The sequence below is a fragment of the Tachypleus tridentatus genome, chromosome 11 (genome assembly GCF_004210375.1).
Source record: "Tachypleus tridentatus isolate NWPU-2018 chromosome 11, ASM421037v1, whole genome shotgun sequence".
Lineage (NCBI taxonomy): Eukaryota > Metazoa > Arthropoda > Merostomata > Xiphosura > Limulidae > Tachypleus > Tachypleus tridentatus.
The window spans coordinates 94384159-94404840 of NC_134835.1; the positions used below are offsets into that span (position 1 = coordinate 94384159).

The following is a 20682-nucleotide window of genomic DNA, read 5'->3' on the forward strand; positions in this document are numbered from 1 at the left end:
CCAGTATTTTCTGACTTAACTAGTGGTACTTTTAACGAACGTCGGGTTCGTTGACACACAGGCCTATCGCTCTCTAGTTCTGAATATTTACTAAAATTTGACATGTACCGATCCACGAGTCATCCGTTACCTGACGCAAACCGACTACTACGGGTTCACTGAAATGATTACGCAATGTATTAAGCACACATCAATTTTACGCTACAACTTAATAAGAGATAAACAAGATGTGTATTATTCTAACAAACTAACACATGTCTAGAGATTGTTCCACAGAACTAATCTAAGAGGCAATGAGTTATTTAAGGTTTTATATCTGATTTTTAATGCATATTGCTATGGATCATAACCTCATTATATGTCACGTATAATGTAACATGCTATACTTTTATTTTTTCTTGGTTTTACGCTTAATTCGTTTGGTTGATATAGTATGAAAATATATATATCGAATAAAGAAAGTTTGTAATTATAAGATTTTATCTATAGATCTATTTATCTATTGGCTAAATTTTAAATAAGAGGGAATCCTCAATAACATCGGTTGTACTTGAAAAAACAAAAAAGCAAAACAAACAAGAACACGCAGAGCCATTTTATGAGTCGCTCTGTCACGCCTAAAAAAGCTACTTCCACGCATCTGTTATGGAACTTCCATAGCGTTTAGTAAAGAACAAATACTAGTAATAAAGAAAGCATTATGAATGTTTTAAACAAATTAACATGTGTAATGAAAAATTGTTAAAAAATATGGTTTTATTGCAAAATTCATACACGATAGAAGCACTTTGTACTGAAGCTCACTTGTAAAGTTTGTTTGTTGTTAAGATGAAGTGACCAGTAGCCCAATAGGTTTTCCTCCTTAATTAAATGGCGTTAAATCGTTGGCAAATGCAGAAAGAAATGTGACTGGTTTTATCCTCACGTTTAATATTTTTTTCCAAATGTTTTATTCTACCATTGGTGTTGCTTTCCATCTCATTGAGGCCCGGCATGGCCAGGTGGTTACAACGTTTGAATCGTAATCTGGGAATCGCAGGTTCGAATCCCCGTCACACCACCCTTGCTTGCCCTTTCAGCCGTAGGGGCGTTATAAAGTAGAGTCAATCCCACTTTTCGTTGGTAAAAGAGTAGTCCAAGAATAGCCAGCTGCCTTCCTACTGTTAAATTGGGTACGGCTAACGCAGACAGCCCTCGTGTAGCTTTGTGTGAAATTCAAAAACAAAACAAACAAACCTTTACATCTTAAGTAGTGTAACTGATCCTATTTTCAATCATATTTATTATTATTCATTTTTCTTCTTTGAATATTATATTTATTTCACTTAACTATTCTCTTCTCTTACATTTTCAATTTAAAAAAAAAAACAACCTACAACTTTCTTGGTCATTTTTTAAGTTATTTTTGTCTCATCCTGCTAATTTTCGGTCTCTTTGTTTTTAAATTTTGTGTGTCTGTTTTTAGTCTCATCTTAATTTCCGGTCTCGTTCCCGTTTTACGTTTTCTGCATCTTTCTTCTCATGTTCCAATACTTTTCCCTCTTTCTTCCTGACCTTTGATTACTTTGATTTTCAGCAGTCACGATCTCACGATCAGGTTGCATCTTGAATTTAAGTCGAGGCTCTATCTTATTTTCATCAAAATAATTCCACTTCTTACAGTTATGTTGTAACATGTAACATGTTGGACGAGATTTTTTTTACCCATTTGGTGAATATAATGCCAAGACCAACCCATTTAACGTGTGTGTGTTTTTCTCATACTAAAGCCACATCAGACTATCTACTGGGTCCACCGAAGAGAGGTGGGTTAAGGTGTTCAACTCGTAATCTTAGGGTCGCGGGTTCGAAACCCCGTCGCACCAAACTTGCTCGCCTTTTCAACCGTGGAGGCGTTATAATGTGACAGTTAATTCAACTTTTCGTTGGTAAAAGAGTAACACAGGAGTTGGCGGTGGGTGGTGATGACTAGCTGCTTTCCCTCTACTCTTACACTGCTAAATTATGGACGGCTAGCGCAGATAGCTTTCGTGTAACGAAATTAAAAAACTAACAAATAAATACACCGAGAGAAATAGAACCGCTGATTTTAACGTTGTAAATCAGTAGACTTAGCGTTGAATTTACCCTCACAGATTAGCTTATTCCATCTTAATGTTTTGTACAGGCTACTTTCACCTTTAGTGGTCAGCCGAAGTACATAAATAACGTTTGAACAGAAAGTCCGGGAACGAAGAAAATCGCCTAACTCACAAATAAACGTACACAATTTATTTTTAATTTATTGATTAATTGAATAAACGCAATAAATTTCAGTTCTACCATCGAACTCATACACTCTCAGAGTACTTCACTAAATAACTTACTCTTCATTTATTACCCATATTTGTATCGTACCTTTGTTTCACAAACCTTCTCAAAGATTACATCATAATGAAGTTCCTAGATATTGTGTCATCAAGAATAACAGCTTTCTATATCAAACATATAAATTAACATACTAAAACATTATTAATTAAGAAGTATTTAGAGGTTTGTACGATTACGAAATTAACAGCTAAACAGATTATTTGTTCAATACAAAACAGCTTTAACATTTATAATTAATATTTGTCATAAGACGCTAATATTAGACCTGTTGTATTTTTAACGGGCCTGGTATGGCCAAGCGCGTAAGGCGTGCGACTCGTAATCCGAGGGTCGCGGATTCGCGCCCGCGTCGCGCTAAACATGCTCGCCCTCCCAGCCGTGGGGGCGTTATAATGTGGGATCAATCCCACTATTCGTTGGTAAAAGAGTAGCCCAAGAGTTGACGGTGTGTGGTGATGACTAGCTGCCTTCCCTCTAGTCTTACACTACTAAATTAGGGACGGCTCGGTGCAGTGGGCTAACAAACTACTGAAGAACCTGTTGAGGAATCCGCAAGCGATTGCGGCCCTATGTTCCTTGATGGAATCTAATGGTGATAACTAACTATATTTTTAACACTGCATTCTTTATATAACTCCTTAGGGATTCTAGATAATGACAGTATTTCTTGATGACGAGAAACCCACTTGAAATAAAAATGCATCTCAGAAAGGCGTGCCTTTGATATTAAAACTTTCATTGAAAATAAATAAGAATTTGATATGATATTCATAAATTTATGTAAAATTCAGGAACTTTAGTATGTTACTACTCTTTCCATAGATTAAAATGTGATATATGCATATATCATATACATGTATAAACTAGTGGTATTTTTAATGTTGTAACGCTTATGTTACGGGTCATTTTAAATTTAAGTTACAATATTGTTATTGATTTTTGTGTGATTGTTCTCTTTTTTTTTTGCAACGTTTTTTGTTTTTTTTTTCATTTCTCGCAAAGCTACTCGAGGACGATCTGCGCTAGCCGTCCCTAATTTAGCAGCGTAAGACTAGAGGGAAGGCGGTTAGTCATCACTACCCATCGCCAACTCTTGGGCTACTCTTTTACCAACGAATAGTGAGATTGACCACAACATTATTACGACCCCACGGCTGAAAGAGCAAGCATGTTTGGTGCGACGGGGATTTGCAACGAGGAGGAAGTTTTATGGGACAACGATAACTAATTTATTTTTTTTTAATTTTTTTTGTTACCCGTCATTTCTTGACGGATTGAGCAAAGCTGGTATTTGATAATCCCTTCTGGCTTTATAAGCTCTTATAGTTAACAAAACGCATCGTTGGGTCAATGAATACGGTAGGCATAGTTTGCATTAAACACTATTATATACTCATCTTCTCAGAAAAACACTGTTATGATATCCAGGACAAACTTAAACTCATTTCGAAAAGGCCTAGCCTGAACCTTTTGAAGCAAAATTATTTTAAAATATAATATCGACACGAAAACTTACGAAAAGGACAAAAAAATCTAAGCTCGTAAGATATCACAAAATCTACTTAGAAATTAAAAACTCTATAATTAATTATAACTCGAAACCATTATAAAGTGAAATCGAAATTTAAGCAATATCTAACCTTTAGAGTACGTATTTTTAATACCATTTTTCAGTTATCTTTTATATTTTATATTTTTATTTGCCACTAGACAACGAAATTACAGCTCAATGCATGGCATCTATTAGCCATCAACAAAGCATCTGATTAACTTATGTGCACAAGAGTCCTGATTTACATGCTTTTCTAGCAATGTTTCTTTACATATAAGAGCCAACTTACTATGACAAAGACCTCAGCGCCACCCAGTGACCGTCGTTTTGTCTAACTGTGAGAGTCGTCTTATAATTAACAATGTGTGTCTTCGTCACGCGTCACTAAACGAAGATAACAACAATCTGAAATAAATACCAATAGTATAAAGGAATACCACCTCCCAAAACAAAAGTCATCTGTTTCTATGCATTGTAGATTAATCTTAAACTATTTTTTTTTTCTAAGTTGGGTATTTTTACGAGAAAACTTATTTGTTTGTTTGTTTTGAATTTTTGCGCAAAGTTACATGAGAGCTATCTGCACTAGCCGTCCCTGAGTTAGTAATGTAAGACAAGAGGGAAGTCATCACCACCAACCGTCAACTCTTGAGCTATTTTTTTTACCAACAAATAGTGAGATTCACCGTATGACTTCCCCACAGTTGAAAGGGCGTGCATGTTTGGTGTGATGGGGGTTCGAATCCGTGGCTTTCAGATTACGAGTCGAACGCCCTACCCACCTGGCTTGTTCTAGCAAATTTCCAGTCTCGGTTATCCAAACAAACTTTAAGTTTTATTTATTCGTGACAAAACGTTTGAATTTTAGTAAACAAGAAATCAAACTTACCTAAACCTGCTGTAGGTTATCATAATGATACTAAACGAAGACTCAGCAAAGAATATACCCCGTTTTTATTTATGATACTTAAAATAACGTTGGTAAATTACACCTACGGTTATCGAATGTTGATTATAAACATTTTGTAAGACTGGACGATAAAAATAATTGAGCAAATTACACGATTATGCTTAGAAAGTTCATATTTCCTTGTAATAATACATCAACGCACGACTGGGCGATTTTATAGGGTATGTTAGAAAAGTCTTATTGTTTCTGAAAGGGGCCTGGCATGGCCTAGCGCGTAAGGCGTGCGACTCGTGATCCGAGGTTCGCGGGTTCGCGCCCGCGTCGCGCCAAACATGCTCGCCCTCCCAGCCGTGGGGGCGTTATAAGTTACGGTCAATCCCACTATTCGTTGGTAAAAGAGTAGCTCAACAGTTGGCGGTGGGTGGTGATGAATAGCTGCCTTCCCTCTAGTCTTACACTGCTAAATTAGGGACGGCTAGCACAGATAGCCCTCGAGTAGCTTTGTGCGAAATTCCAAAACAAACAAGTTTCTGATATTTAATTTTCTTACGTAAAATAATTTCTCGTTGGAATGATCGCAGCACTATCTTTAGAATTCAATGTAGAATCTAAAATGATTAATAATGGGAAAACAATATTTACGTGTACAGTGATGCTGTTTTGTTTTAAAAATGTGTAATAATGTATTTTTCTGAGCTTTTAACCTCAACTGAAGGACGAAGTTTCAAGGAAAGTCTCTATGGACGTGTTTCATCTCGTCAAAACATGAAAAAATCCAAACGAAACCATGGCATTTGTCCAAATCTAGTATAGAAGTTAGTTTTATTAAAGGTTTTATAAATATGTCCAATTGAAAAATCTTATTTTGTGTGTGTGTTAATTTTAGCATTGTAATAACAAGTTGACCTGATGTAATAATTCTACAGAACAATACGTTGATATTAATATAAGAAATCTACAATTAATATTAAAAATTACTATTACACTTTACATAACACACGAAAATAAAAGTATCATTAGACCTTTCCAAGCTGTCTCGAGAAAAAAAAACAGAAAAAAGGTTAAGCCCAGTGACGTCGTTAACTAACAGATTTGAAGCTTTGGTCCCAAGAATCAACTACTATTTAAAATAGTTAAAATGTAATTTCATTGTAGAAGTTTACGTATTATAAATTCAGGGCGCTGTCAAATACGTCTAAGGGGGAGTTTCAAGGTCGCCGTCAAGCAGAGCAGACGTGCAAGTCAAGAGCTGCGAGACAAGTGCATTGAAGACTAAATTATCCTGTGAAGTGCATAAAGTTTTACTAAAAAAGGTTACCCCTTAGTCCTTATCAGGACTAGTAAAACAGTATGAAGAGAAAGAAGATAGTGACAAGATCCAACGGAAAAGCCCTTTCCAACGACGAGATCATGGATATGCTGAATAGAGCTATTGAAGGACCAGCCTCTGAATCACTGAGTAGTTCGACTGAGAGTTCCGAAGGTGAAAACTCAGGAGCTGAAGAATCACGAAGACCAGAATCCCATGAAACAAACGAGACATCCAACAAGAGGAGGCTGAAGAAGAAGAAGAAAAAGGACATGGTAAGTATAGTTTCTGACTATTCTACCAACCCTAACCTTAACGACGCTAATAATAGTTCTAAAAATCAAAGTATTAATAACATAACCCATGTTAACGAAGACAAAGCCACTTGCTCTAACAATAATTACTTGAATACAAACAACACCACCATCGCCACTAATTCTGAGAACACCATCACTGTCACACAAACACACAATTCTCCTAACTACAGAATCCCAACTCTGTTCATCGAAGGAGTAAACAAAACAACACGCATTCCACAGATTGTCAATCAACTGAGGTCCTATTACCCGGGCATTCAGTTTAAAGACATCAAACGTCTCCCTAATGGAAGAATCATGATTAAATGTACCGAACCTCAAGAGTTTGCTCATATTTTGGCCCACTGGCCCAAGGATGCCTTCGGTGTTCAAGCCACTATCACAACACCAAAAACAAACACACCAAAACTAACAGTCATAATCAGAGGTGTCGATTTCGACATTGAAGATCATGAAATCACTGAAGAATTAACAACTCAAGGCTTTGACATTGCATCATCGAACAGAATCATCTCATTCAGAACGAAACAAAAAACGCCACTGATCAAGGTAACCGTCAACAAAAAAGACGATCAGGACAAATTATTAAAAAAACGGTTGCTTTTTATTTTTCAAAAGACACACGACCGAACCGGAAAAGACACACCAAAAACCAATAATCCAATGCTACAAATGTCAACGGTTCGGACACACAAAAACTAATTGTATGGCCAAGGATAGATGTGTCAGATGTGGCGGATCTCACGAGGTCGCTCAGTGTCCTAACGAGCGTAACCAAGTTAGATGCGCCAACTGTCAGGGCCCCCACGCAGCCAGTTACAAAGGCTGCCCCAAATACACCCAAATACGTAACAGATTCCTTTTCAAAACCACGAACAACAATAATCAAACCCACGGCTACCAAAAGAACACCAAACAACCTTTACTACCAACTCCAACCGACTCACAAATCAAACACGCTCAACCCCAACCAACACGTACTTACGCGGACGTAACACGCCCAAAAAACAACACAAGCATTTAACCCAACAGATTTCACCACAAACTTGCTAGCAATGCTGATAGAATTGAGTGATCTCCCCTCATTCGAATCGAGGCACGAGTCACTCAAGGCTGTTTGCAGCCTTGCAAGTCACTATTTTAACCTCCCTCACCTGAAACCACACCATCTTTCACTCAAAATTCACGCGAGGGAAATAAAACAACACAATGATACAACACATTAAAATCTTACACATCAACTGCCAAGGAAATCTTAAAGACAAAAGGATAGAAATATACAACATAAACAAACATATAAAACGCCAACATAATCATCATTTCAGAAACACTTTGCACAGAGAAACAAAACACCACAATCCCCGGATTCATCTCACACAACATACCTCACTCAGAAAACAACAGAGGTATAATAACTTACTTTAGTACAAAAATATCGCATCTAATCTCGATAGAAGATTCATTTAAATCTGACATTAATGAGACCATTTTTTGTAATATACACTTTAACAACCGGCTAACTATTCCGATTCTAGCCATATATTGCTCACCAACCAAAAATATCGACATTAACTTCCTTCAAAATGTGTTAATCGAAAACCCAAACCAATTATTATTGGAGACTTTAATTCACCGCACACAGAATTAAGGGTAACAGAGACACACGCAGAGGATCCTGCATAAAAATTTTATTTCTAGCAATAAAATGCACTTAATTAATGACAATACACCTACACACTTCTCAGCCGCTAACGGCTCATATGATGTACTCGATTTCATCATCGCACCCAAGGACATGGTTAATAGAATATCTAACTTTAAAGTGCATGATGAAATCACCAGTGACCACTTCCCGTGTCATGTATGATTCATCCGCGCCACCCGGCTGTGGCGTACGTGACTCCTTCCGCATACACCTACACTGAAACAGACTGGCTCACTTTTAATGCCTCTCTGCACTCATACCTACCCCGCCCAATCGAACATGTAAACAACAAAACAGAACTAGACAAATATGTTGACCAAATTACAGAAGCCATAAAGAAAGCCACAAGAAACACAATTCCTAAATCAAAAAGAAAACAATCACTTATTCAATGGACTCTAACACCAGAAATTCACGCACTAATAATCAAACGTAGACAATTACGACGAATACACTACATCACACGTGATCCACACATTAAAACAGAAATCAATAGAACAAATACAAAAATTAAACAAGAAATTAAAAAAGTCAGAGAAAACAATTGGCATAACTTCTGCAAGAACTTAGAAAACCAAGAAAAATCCAAAAGAATTCTGGAAAAATTCAAGAGTATTGCGTCAGACAAAACACAAATCACATGTTACAACACATCACACACAACAATAAAATCGCAAGGACGGACGAAGAGAAAGCTGACTTATTAGCTGACTATTACAAATCCGCTTTTAGCGATTTAAACTCAGTAGATTTCGACACACAACACCAACACCATGTCAACAACTACATAAATGCAAACCAAGCTTCATTCTCACCAGGATTTCCCGGAGAGACACTAGAAGCATACTCAAATTCAATCAATAGAAAAATAACCATAACCGAACTAAAGATTAATATCAAAAACTTGAAGAACACTTCCCCCGGACATGACCAAATACCAAATATTATTCTCAAAAAAGTTCCACTCTCCTACTACAACACCTCACAAACATCATGAACATTTCATTAGCGACAGGGTATTACCCTGACACGTGGAAAAAAGCCATCATAACAACGATCCCCAAGAAACAAACTAACAGAACAAATCCAGATAATTTCCGCCCCATCAGTCTGTTAAGCTGCCTTGGCAAACTGATGGAGAGAATTATCTCCAACCGTCTCCTCCATTTTGCGAATCAAACAACATCCTTCCAGAATCTCAAAATGCCTCCAGAAAAATAGACAAACAACAGATCACCTCACACGACTCACCGAATCAATATACAAAGCTTACAACAACAATCAAGTAACCATCGGGGTATTCCTAGATGTCAAAAAAGCATTCGACAGCGTTTGGCACAATGCCATCATATACAAACTAAACCACCTACAAATAAATCCTACGATAGTCAAATGGATTTCAAATTTTTTAACCAATAGAACAGCACAAGTAAAAGTCAATAAAACCATATCCAAATTATTTAATATAACGGCAGGAGTGCCCCAAGGATCAGTCCTCTCTCCACTTCTTTACATAATTTTCGTCAGTGACATACCTTTTCCAAATCTAACATACACACACAATTCACAATACGCAGATGACATCGCAATCTGGAGCACCTCCAGAAACCCAGTAATGGCCATGTCTCGCGTACAAGAATCACTAAACAACGTCTCAACATGGAGCAACAAGTGGAGGGTCGTGTTAAATCCGACAAAAACACAAGCAATCACCTTCTATAGAAAACTAAAGAAGCAAAGAAAAATCTAGAAAAATAAATCTATCACTTGGAAACACAACCATCAACATGAGCAAAACATCACATTCCTTGGCGTCACTTTCGACACAAAACTAACATGGAAAAAACACATAAACAATATACACTCATCAATAAGAAAAGGATTTCATATCTAAAGACTACAACTGGTAAACAATCAAAATGCGCACCGAACACCATTATACAAATATACAAGGCTTACATCCGTCCACTAATAGAGTACGGATGTCAAGTAACATACAACATGTCAAACAACACACTCCAAAAAATCCAAGTGCAACAAAACAAAATATTAAAATCCGCATTCAGTTTACCATCTTTTACACCAACAAATTATCTACACCAAATTAGTAATTTACCAACTATAAGAGATAGAATAACAGAACTTTCTCTGAAATATTATCGAAAAGCAGAAAACAGAAACAAACTAACGGCATCACTACACAAATTATCAAGTGCACCAACAAAATACATATCACCATACAACATATTTCAAGAATCACAATCCACTCAACAAAGAGTTTAAATACATAAACACTATGTTATTAACATGAATTCCTTTTTTTTCAGGTACAGGGCACACGACAGGCAAAACTTTCGGCGCCTGTCGTGTGAAAGTGGGTTTTCTCGGGGTACTCCCGTTTCCCGCCACATCAAAATCTTCAGGCATTGGATTTCTAGATCCCAGCCCAGGCAACCTTTTTGCCAGACCCAGAATCGGGCCGTTTGATTTGATCTGAACTTGAATGAATTACATTCATGTTCACATCTACCCAACTTTTTCTTTTCGAGACAGGTCCCGACCTTTCCTTCTTTCCACTGCTACCTTTGCCTCCACCCAAAAGACCATTTAGTGAGACATTCCCCACCCAAAAAGTCAAGAATAATAACGATAATTAATTTATTAAAATAATAATAAAAAAAAAACCACCACTTAATCCTAATAACAATCCACGAAAGGGGACGAAGAGGAACTACAAAGTTCCTGAACACCCCAGTTGGAGAGAGAACTCTTCGGATTTCTCTCTCTCTAAACTGAACCCCTGCCACGTTAGTTTAGTTTAGTTTAGTTTAAATACGTCTAAGGCATGAATCCTGTGGGTGATGCATTTGTTTAAAACTGTGTGTAAATAAATAGTTTTCTTTCTGCCGAAATCTATCAAAAACAATGTTATAAAGCGTAAATTAAGAAACACTATTTTAATATAAGGACTATACATGTTCCAGAAGCCCAGAGGCGTAGTCGGGGGGGTTTGGTGGTTAACTCCCCACGGACCCAAACAAGTTCAGTTGCTATCTGTGAAGTTTCATAAAGATCCGTGATTGCATGGCAGATAGTTTCACACACAACAAATGGTCAAATGCAAATTTGTGATTGAACACTCTTTTAATACAGCAAGTTTTGTCAGAACTAGAGAAATACAATCGAATATCTATGAAAGGTTCAAACGCCTGTTCGTTCTTCCCAATTTATAGGGAAGGCAACTAGTCATCATCCACTGTCAAGTCTTGGGTTAATCTTTTACCAACGAATAGTGGGATTGATCGAACATTATAGGAAAGGACGACCATGTTTAATGTGACGGGGATTCAAACCAGCGATTCTCGGATTACGAGTAGAATCCATTATCCACCTGGTCATGCCCGGCCTACTATAAAGTAAAACAGATGTCGACAATTAGTGCTTCTAAAATAGGGTTTGCTATTAAAAGACATGAAATAGTAATTACAATAAATTAAAACACGAATATTTGATATGAATGCTGAAAAAAAGATTAAACACAGACATCTGATTTTAAAATAATAAAAATGAAATCATAATATAATTCTAATGACTGTTAAATTGAATTAGCGCTTCGTGACTACATACATGTATATCTTTACACTAATTGTTCAAAATTCTTTGCTGTCCGCCTGCGAACCATTAAGTTTATATCATTATACATGGGTACAGTGCCAATAAGTTTATTATTTGAAGAGTACTTTCTAAATTGTTTCTGAAATATAATTAATTTCCTCAAAACTTCATCATTTGTTTCCAAGTTTTTATTTTATTTTATTTTAACAATAAAAATGATATTGTTACAGCATATAACGTTGATTTTCTTTCAATCAGTAGACTTGTTTCGGTTCATGTATCACAAGAGCAACAACAACAAACAAATAAATATCTTTATGCTTTTTATAGCAAGGTCACATCGAGTTATCTGCGGAGCCCAATAAGGAAAATAGAACCCCTGATTTTAAAGTTATAAATCCCTAGATTTACCGCTGTGCTTACGAGGGGCAACAAATAAATAACAATTTATTTGAGTAATTATTTTATGAGTTTTATGTATCCTCACTCCCTCAGAAACTTATATCTAATTCAGATTTTTGTACAATGAGTTTTATAATAGTTTTAATTCACGACAAGTATAATTACCATACTTAAAACACACAAATGTAAATAAAATATTAAATTTAATAATTTAAGTGTCGAATTTCCCAACCATTCTTCGAAGAATGTTAGCGTTTCTGTCAAGAGGTATCAAAGTGTTTGTGTGGCGGTGAAGTTATATGAAAAGCGTGAATATAAATATTTAATATGTATATGAAGAAATTATTGAAAAACAAAAGTATAAATTTAGACTTTTGTTTAGTAGAAGAAAAGTTATTTATTCTGTTTTTGGGTGCTCCTTTAATCTTTTTCTTTTTAAACAATCAGCAGCAATTGTCGCTGTACAATGCTAAATTAAGCCTGTAAGCTGATGACAATTTGGAGCGTGACTAAGTTAACTTAGGGGGTCTACACTTTATTATAGCTACTTTTTAGAACGAAGTTTTACAGTTGAAGTATATCATCAACATATCCATATACTTAAAAGAAAAAGCATGTCAGCAACTCGACTGTAGTGGTAGCTTAAAACCAGTGTTTAACATTTTGTGGGTCACGGACCCATTTGAGTGTGAGAATCTATATCGAAAGCTATGAACCCCTTCCCCAGACAAATTTATATAAATACATAACATAATGGAGGAATAAAATCAATTTTTTGCCCCCCAGTGTACTGATCTCCTGAAGCCCTTCCATGGCTTCCAGTTAAATGTTACGAACTTTCGATTGAAACTATGGTTAGACACAGGTGAAGGCTGTAAAGTAGGAAACTAATTGACAGGAAAATATATAGAAGAGGTATAAAATATGAAAGTATTATACAATTAAGAATAATTGTCACTACTGTAGTGTTAGAAGTATTAGAAATAAAATTCATGGATTCAGAGCAGTTGTGGATATAGAGGATTTTGATATTATAGGAATCACTGGGACTTTGTTAGATATGAACAAATTTTATGAAAATTTTTTTGAAATATCAGGTTATGGATTATTTAGTAGAGGCAGAGTATTGAAAAAAGGGAAGGAATAACTATATGCAAGGAGTAAGTTTCATCTGGTTGAGTTAGAACATATTAAGAAAATAGCACTGGGTTTGAGTGAGTGTTAGTGGATTTAAAGGGAAAAATCTTTTTTAACTACAATTTGTTATAGACCACTAGCTCAGAATATGGAATTTCGTGAGAAACTGTATAATGAAATCAGAATGGTAAGTGAAAAAGATATTGTTATGGGATATTTTAATTTCAAGGATGTTAATTGGAAATATTTTGCAGTTTGACAGTGAGGGGGATAGATTTTTGAAGATTGTTCTGAATACTTTTATGCACCAACTAGTGATGGAAACTACAAGAGAAAAACTATATTAGATTTAATATTAGCTTGCAATGTGAATATGATAGAATTGAGGTTGGTGAGTACTAAAGTGCAAGTGACCATGACATTATTAGGTTTGGGATTTCACTACATGTAGAATTTAAGAATAGTACCCTGATTAGAAGTTTCAGAAAAGTACATTTTGATGTAAAGAGACATAAACTAGCTTCTATAGACTGGACTAAAGAGCTGGGAGGGGATCTTGAACATGTGTGGGAAGTATTTAGTAAAAAACATTATATGCTTACAGAACATGAATATTTACTACAGAAAAAAAAAAATAGGCAATGAATAAGAATAAGCCAGTGTGGTTTCGTAAAAGTTTAAGAGGTTGTGTGAGTTATAAGTATAAACATAATGCATTCATGAAATATAAAATTACCTAAAATAGGACAATAAGAAATAAAGATGGTTAAAGAGAAAGTTCAAATAATACATGTGAATGAGGGTTGGTTCAAAGAGTTCAAAAGTACAGGTGATCTAAGGAGGGTGAAATGTTGTTCTGTACTTTATTTTAATTAAAGGGAAAGTGTTGTTTAACCAGTCTTCTGATCTACTTAGAGGATGTTACTCTAAGAGTTGATGAAAGAAGAATTTTGAATTTGGTTTACTTGATTTTTATAAAGCATTTGATAAGGAACATCATAAGAGACTTGTTACAAAAATTAAATCTGTGGATATGAGGGAAAAGTTATTAAGTTGGACAGAAAAGAGTGTCAGGAGTGTAGAAAGCAGAGAATAGTAATAAATAGCTTCAGGTCTGACTATGTGACAGTTATAAGTGAGGTGCCTCTGCACTGGGCCCTCTGCTGTTTATGACTAATAAAAGTTTACAGATAACTTTATTATTTCTGGGTTGGCTACCTGTATAAAAGATGCTGCATACTTACAGGAAGATTTAGATAATATGATGCATTGAGTCAGTACATAACGGATAATGTTTAACTATTCAAAATTAAGGTGATACTTGTAGACTTTTACAATTCAAGTTGAAAAACTGTGGTTGAAGAAAAAGGTCTTGGAGTTTTGATCACAAAATCATTTAAACAGTGTATTCTAGCCAGCAGTCGAACTGATAGGATTTTGGGTAGCATATGTAGAAATATTGAATATAAGACAAGAGATATTAATATTTCACTGTATAAATCATTAATAAGGACGTATTTAGAATACTGTATACAGTTTTTGGCTCCTTTCCTCCACAAAGATATTGAATTGTTCTTGTAGGTTCAAAGAAGAAGTGTTAGGATAATATGTTGGATGGGAGATTGTCCTATGAAGAGAGATTAAAAATCCCTTTTTTTTTAAATAGGACATTTGATTTAGGTGTTTAACATTATTAAAGGGATTAAAAATCCCTTTTTTTTAAATAGGACATTTGATTTAGGTGTTTAACATTATTAAAGGGTATCAATAGTATAGATCCATTAAAGTTTTCTTCTCCATAGGAGTGAAAACAATAGGGAAAACAGTTATAAATTCAAATTTTGGCAGTCTGGGATTTGTTTGCAGAGTAGATAATATTACTTTTCAAAGAGTGTTGTGCTTTTGGAATGAACCTTCTGAAGACATGAAGGAAAAAATACAGGGTTAAATACCATAAGTTTATACTGAGAGATAAGTTTGAAAATGTAACGAACTGTGGGAAAGTTATGTATTTGAAAAACAATAAATTGGGAATTCAGAAAAGAATGTATGAGAAACAACAGGCTTATGGTGTTAAAATAGGGATTGGATTCTGAACAAATTCTAATGGCGAGGTTCTTTTTGGAAAGCTCAATATAATCTAGGTTTCAAATGTTCTCTTTGTTGTTTTTTATGTTTTTATAAAGGAGAGATGAGTATTCTCAATTCTGAACATTTTATGGGATGTTTTGGAATTGATTTCAAACATATAGAAGTTAATTTTTTGGTATGCAAGTCTCATGTTCAAGAGATTTTGTGTTTTTAAACTCTCACTGTTTTTGACCAAGCTACAAGTTATTAATATAATACACTGTACTAAACTAGGTTATCATCTGTATCATGTATTCTGCCAACTGTAGGCTGTTATCCTTTCATGCATTGACAGAATATTGTACCAAGCTGTATGTTTTCAGGCATGTAGTATATTTACAAGATATTCTAGTTAAGCTACCTAGGTTTATTCATCATAACAACCCTTTTTATAATAGGTGAAACATGCTTCTCCTAAATTAAAAGCCCTTTGTTTTTGCAAATGTTTGTAGTTATGTTTATTATCTTTAAAACTGAACTTTACTAATTTAAAAAAATATATAATCATTTAATTTTTTCTTTTTTACTATTCATTTTCTTAATTTTTATAGAAATACACTGTAATTACAAAATCAAATTATTGAAATATGGAAGAGAAAATTACAGAACAACTTTCAGAGCTTTCTGGCTTCAAGACTGACAGGTAAGTAGAATAAAGTAAGATTTTGTGGATTAAATTTCAGTATTTTTCAGATCTGTTTAGAATAATTTTTGCTGACAGAGAAAGCTAAACTAACTCCAGTGAAGATAATTGTAAGTAATATTTTTTACTAAAGAAGAAAAAGTATTCATATTTTTAATGTTAACTGAAAAGTTATTTTGATAATTGTAAATCCCTAAGTGTTTCATTAAATGTTGATAGAGTAAGTGGTTATTGTAAATTGTTTAAGTATGAAAGATACTTTGTTTTATAGTCAACATAATGTTTAGGAAGAATAAGGGACCTGTTGGTTCATTGTGGCCATTTCATACTCTAAACTAAACTAAAAATGTTGAATAAATAATTTTATCAATAAAAATCTTAAAGCCAGGCCACAGTTAAGGTTATTCTCATCCAAATTATAATTCAAATTATGATAACCCAAGTGCACTATCTTGCATTTATTATAATTTAAAACTCATCTGCCATTTATTTATCCAACTCATTAAATCATTTAAATCCTTTTGTAGAAAAGCAGTATTCTCTTCACAGCTAGCAACACCCAAAATCTTAACGTTATAAGTAAATGTGAGTGATTCACTGATCATTTCTTCACCCATGTAATTATATGTAAATCATAAAGAACAAAATTCCAGTTTGTCTGAATTCCATTTGTAACAACACCCTGCCTTGTTTTATTCTGCCACTCTTTTATCCAATTTTCTAACTTATTTCTTGCACCTATAAAGATAATTTTTACAAGTATTTTATGTGGCATTTTGTCAAATGCTTTCTCAAAATCCATAAATTCCAAATCTACACTCTTACATTAATCTACACAAACAGAATTTTTTTTCAATGAAAATTAGAAGATTTTTAGGACAAGATTTTCATTTAATGTTGATTATCCAGTAAAATTCTAAACTTTGTTAAATAAGTTTGCAATATTTTATTGGACTTTCCAACACATTTCCCACAACTCGTGTAATACGTATTGATCTGTAATTAATGGGACAATTTTTATTACCTCTCTTGTAACGAGGAGTGAGATTAGGTAGTTTTCAATCCATTGGCACCTGCCTATTTATTCAGAGGTGAGTTATTAGTTTTGTGACTGATTCTTTGGGTTGCTTCAGCCTCACATGTTTGTGTCAGGTGGATTGAGTTGTGGTGTTCCACAAGATTACTTAATGATTATCTTCTCAATGGACCTGCTTCATAAATATGTCTTTCTGGACCATACCATTGATGGACTAAATGGGTAAAGCAGAAGTGGGTAGCTGCAGAACTCTGCCATACTTTTATTGAATAAATTGGTATGGTCTGCTTTTAAAAATAAGGTTTCTTGGTTGGCCATTGCCCTGTCTCAGATGTTGAAGTTCTTTCAGATTGTCCATTGCATTTCACCTCCTTTTTTTTCTGGTGGAGACTGGGAGCTTACCACTTTCTAGTTCTGAGCTACTGGGGTAGTGGACTTGGAGGCATCCCTCTGAATGGTTTAATGAAATAAAAACTCGGTACTGAAATACCATTCAGAACCAGTGGTGTTCTGCTGGTTTAGATGATTACAAAGCATACAAAAACCAAAGGAGTAAGATACGAAATTACAGTTTTTCTAAGATTAGGAACTCTCATTCGAATCCCCATGTGAATGTTAGTTCCCTGTGGTTGGATTTTGGGTTTCAAGACATCAGTCTTCATCACTCAGTTATATTCCATCCATATTGTCGGTCACAGTGTAGCTATTTCAGATTGTTACAATTCTTTCCCTTCTGCTCTCCCTTGATGCATCTTGTTCTGATAATGTTATTATGCCTGAACTAGTTCCATTTAGTTTAACTGTTGAGGGTATTTTCTATGGTAGGCATCTTTTCTATACCAGATGTTGGGTTCCTTGATTGATATATCATTTTCTATTCTTCAAGTATGCTCTTTTCTGGAGTCAGGGGTGGGTTCAACTCCTTTCCAATGTTTTGAACTTGAGGTCACTCAAAATGATTTCACCCTACCCCGTGTGGATATTGGGTCCTAGCTGAAGGGATTTTGGATGTCATTGACTTGTTCAGTGTGGTCTGTTGTGCCCTAGCTACTCTACCCTTGGGGGCACTTTCATCATTTTTTTCCTACACCATTTTATTGTGCTTCTCTGTTTTTCTGTTCATATTTACCATACTTTTGACAGTGGGTGTTGAGCATACCTAGTTCAAATGTGGTACAGACTCCCACATCAGATCTTCAAATCTGTCTTGTCTGAAGGTCTGTCCTTTGGACACTTTTGGAGGATGCTTCTTTTCTTACCTTGTACTGGTCCACTTGGACCATAGATACCAGCTATTTATGTAAAGGGAAATAATGTACCATATTGGAAGTTATAATTTCCAACAGACACTTACTTCTTCTCACACTTCCTGTCCTTCATCCACACTGAAAACCATTGTTTCCATTCTCTGCAAAAAATGAAAGTGATAATCTGTTATAATTGAATAAAGGGAGTCACATGCATAATGAGTACATGTGGCACACTCATTGGGCATTAGCAGTAGATGCATGCAGTCAGGATTAGACTGGATTGCACCTGTATGCCTACTCACTGATTCATATGTTACCCAGAAATCTAGCATTAATTTGCTCTAGCCACTGTTGCATTTTGTTAAATCATCCTACTGAGAGAGAGAAAATAATGAAACTTAGTCTTTAATACATGAACTTTATCAAATAAATAATTGCAGAGTTTGTTTTGTTTTGTATGTTCTGAATTTCGTGCAAAGCTACTCAAGGGCCATCTGTGCTAGCCGTCCCTAATTTAGCAGTGTAAGACTAGAGGGAAGGCAGCTAGTCATCACCACCCACCACCAACTCTTGGGCTACTCTTTTTATCAACGAATAGTTGGATTGACCGTCACGGCTGAAAGGGTGAGCATGTTTGGTGCAATCGGGATTTGAACCCGCGACTCTTGGATTACGAGTCAAACACCTTAACAGTAGTCCGGCAAGTTTGTTATTTTACCTATATAATGTACCTATATGGATTTTGTACTGATAATTTGTTTAGTAAAACTAAATCCAACACAGTTATAGGTACTCCCTTAGAACTTTAGGTTTTCTTTCTTATGTATATTCATTATAAACATTTCTGAATATATCTTATTTAATATCTAGACTTTTTTTTTTAGTTCAAAAGGAGAAGGTAGTATGAGTGTGCAGGTTGTAAAATATCAAAAGATGTTGAACAAATTAATAGTTACAATACTTACCAACATCTAGAAAGGTAAGACTTGAAAATTACCATACATGTATTAATATATAACATTGTGTTTTAAAATGGAAATTTATTTACAAAGTAATATTTTTTATAATTAAGTACTTTATTTGGTAGTGTAGAATAATTCCATGTAAATAGGAACTTAATATTGACACACCAGCATAACTGATTTGTCTTAAAAGCCAGCTGTATTTGGAGGAAAGATGTCATGAATGTAAACTAAATGTTCTCGACATGACATCTGGTATCAATAACCTGGACTTAACATGGTGTTTTGCACAAGATACTTTAAAGTTGTTCAATTTAATTCATTTATGTAGGAATTTAATATAAAATATTGCTTCATTGATGTCAATTAAGAATTATGTTAGTAAATATCTGTCATACTCTTCTCTCTTGGAACTCAATTCTTCTCGTACATGAGAAGAAAAATACCTGCTTAAATTTTATCATTATTCTTATCACATGAAAATGGAGATTTAAGATTGTCATTAGAAAGAGTAGCTCATTGACAATTTAGTTTTATATTAGATTTTTGTTATTGTGATTTCTATAAGAATAAATTTTATGACAACTGCCTATATTGCTTGAGTTTTGAATGGTACATTTTAAATTAATTCATTTTCAGTCATTCTGTTAAAATGTTTGAAGTTATTTTTTATCAAAATTATTTTAACTATTTTTGTATCTCTAGTGTCATAATAAATTAAGCACATAATATGAAGAAAGTAGTACATGTACGTGTAACATTTCAACTTTTACAGCTTGGAAGTTCTGAACCTTTTAAGATGGCATTGTCAGAATACACTTCATGAAACATTTTGTAAGGTAGATGAAGCAGAAAACTCTTGGTCAACTAATATGATAATTTTTTTATCTCTGTGGATCAGTTGTGTATTTTAATTTACAGTTGCTGAAGATCTGGAAAAGCAAGCTCCAGTGTCTTCAACTCTTTTAACCTGTGTTAATAATTGTGGAGAAGAATTTCTTCACGTTTTTGTCATGGAAAGACTGAGTAGTAAAGACCAGGAATGTATGAGAACTGGTGTTGGAGATATAATAAACCTGAATGAGATAGTTCTACATAGTTTAGGTAGGTTGTTTAATTGAAAAGCACTCTTGAGATATATATATATATATGCACGCACACAGTTTTTCCTTTTTTACTGATATATCCTGTGTTTTCAGTATCCTATCCATCTCTGAATATCCCATATTTGAAAATTTCTGTGATAATTAATCATAGATACAGAATACAATTACATACAAAATAAAATTATAAATGTCATAATATGATTTCAAGTTTGTCTGGATAGAATAACACACAAAATTC

General features: G+C 34.6%; 1 protein-coding gene and 1 long non-coding RNA gene across 29 annotated transcripts in view; one reads left to right on the forward strand and one right to left on the reverse strand.

The window, feature by feature from the left end:
- Positions 1-20682, reverse strand: part of LOC143232808 (uncharacterized) — a 56972-nt gene that overhangs the window by 27327 nt on the left and 8963 nt on the right. The window lies entirely within an intron of this gene.
- LOC143232809 (uncharacterized) overlaps positions 5919-20682 on the forward strand; it is a 54649-nt gene continuing 39885 nt past the window's right edge. Inside the window, exons 1-4 of one of the 26 annotated variants that reach the window (XR_013017758.1) lie at positions 5941-6416; positions 15999-16090; positions 19261-19355; positions 20114-20436. This is a non-coding gene — a long non-coding RNA (uncharacterized LOC143232809). The other 25 variants (XR_013017760.1, XR_013017753.1, XR_013017759.1 and 22 more) reach the window with 25 other exon arrangements.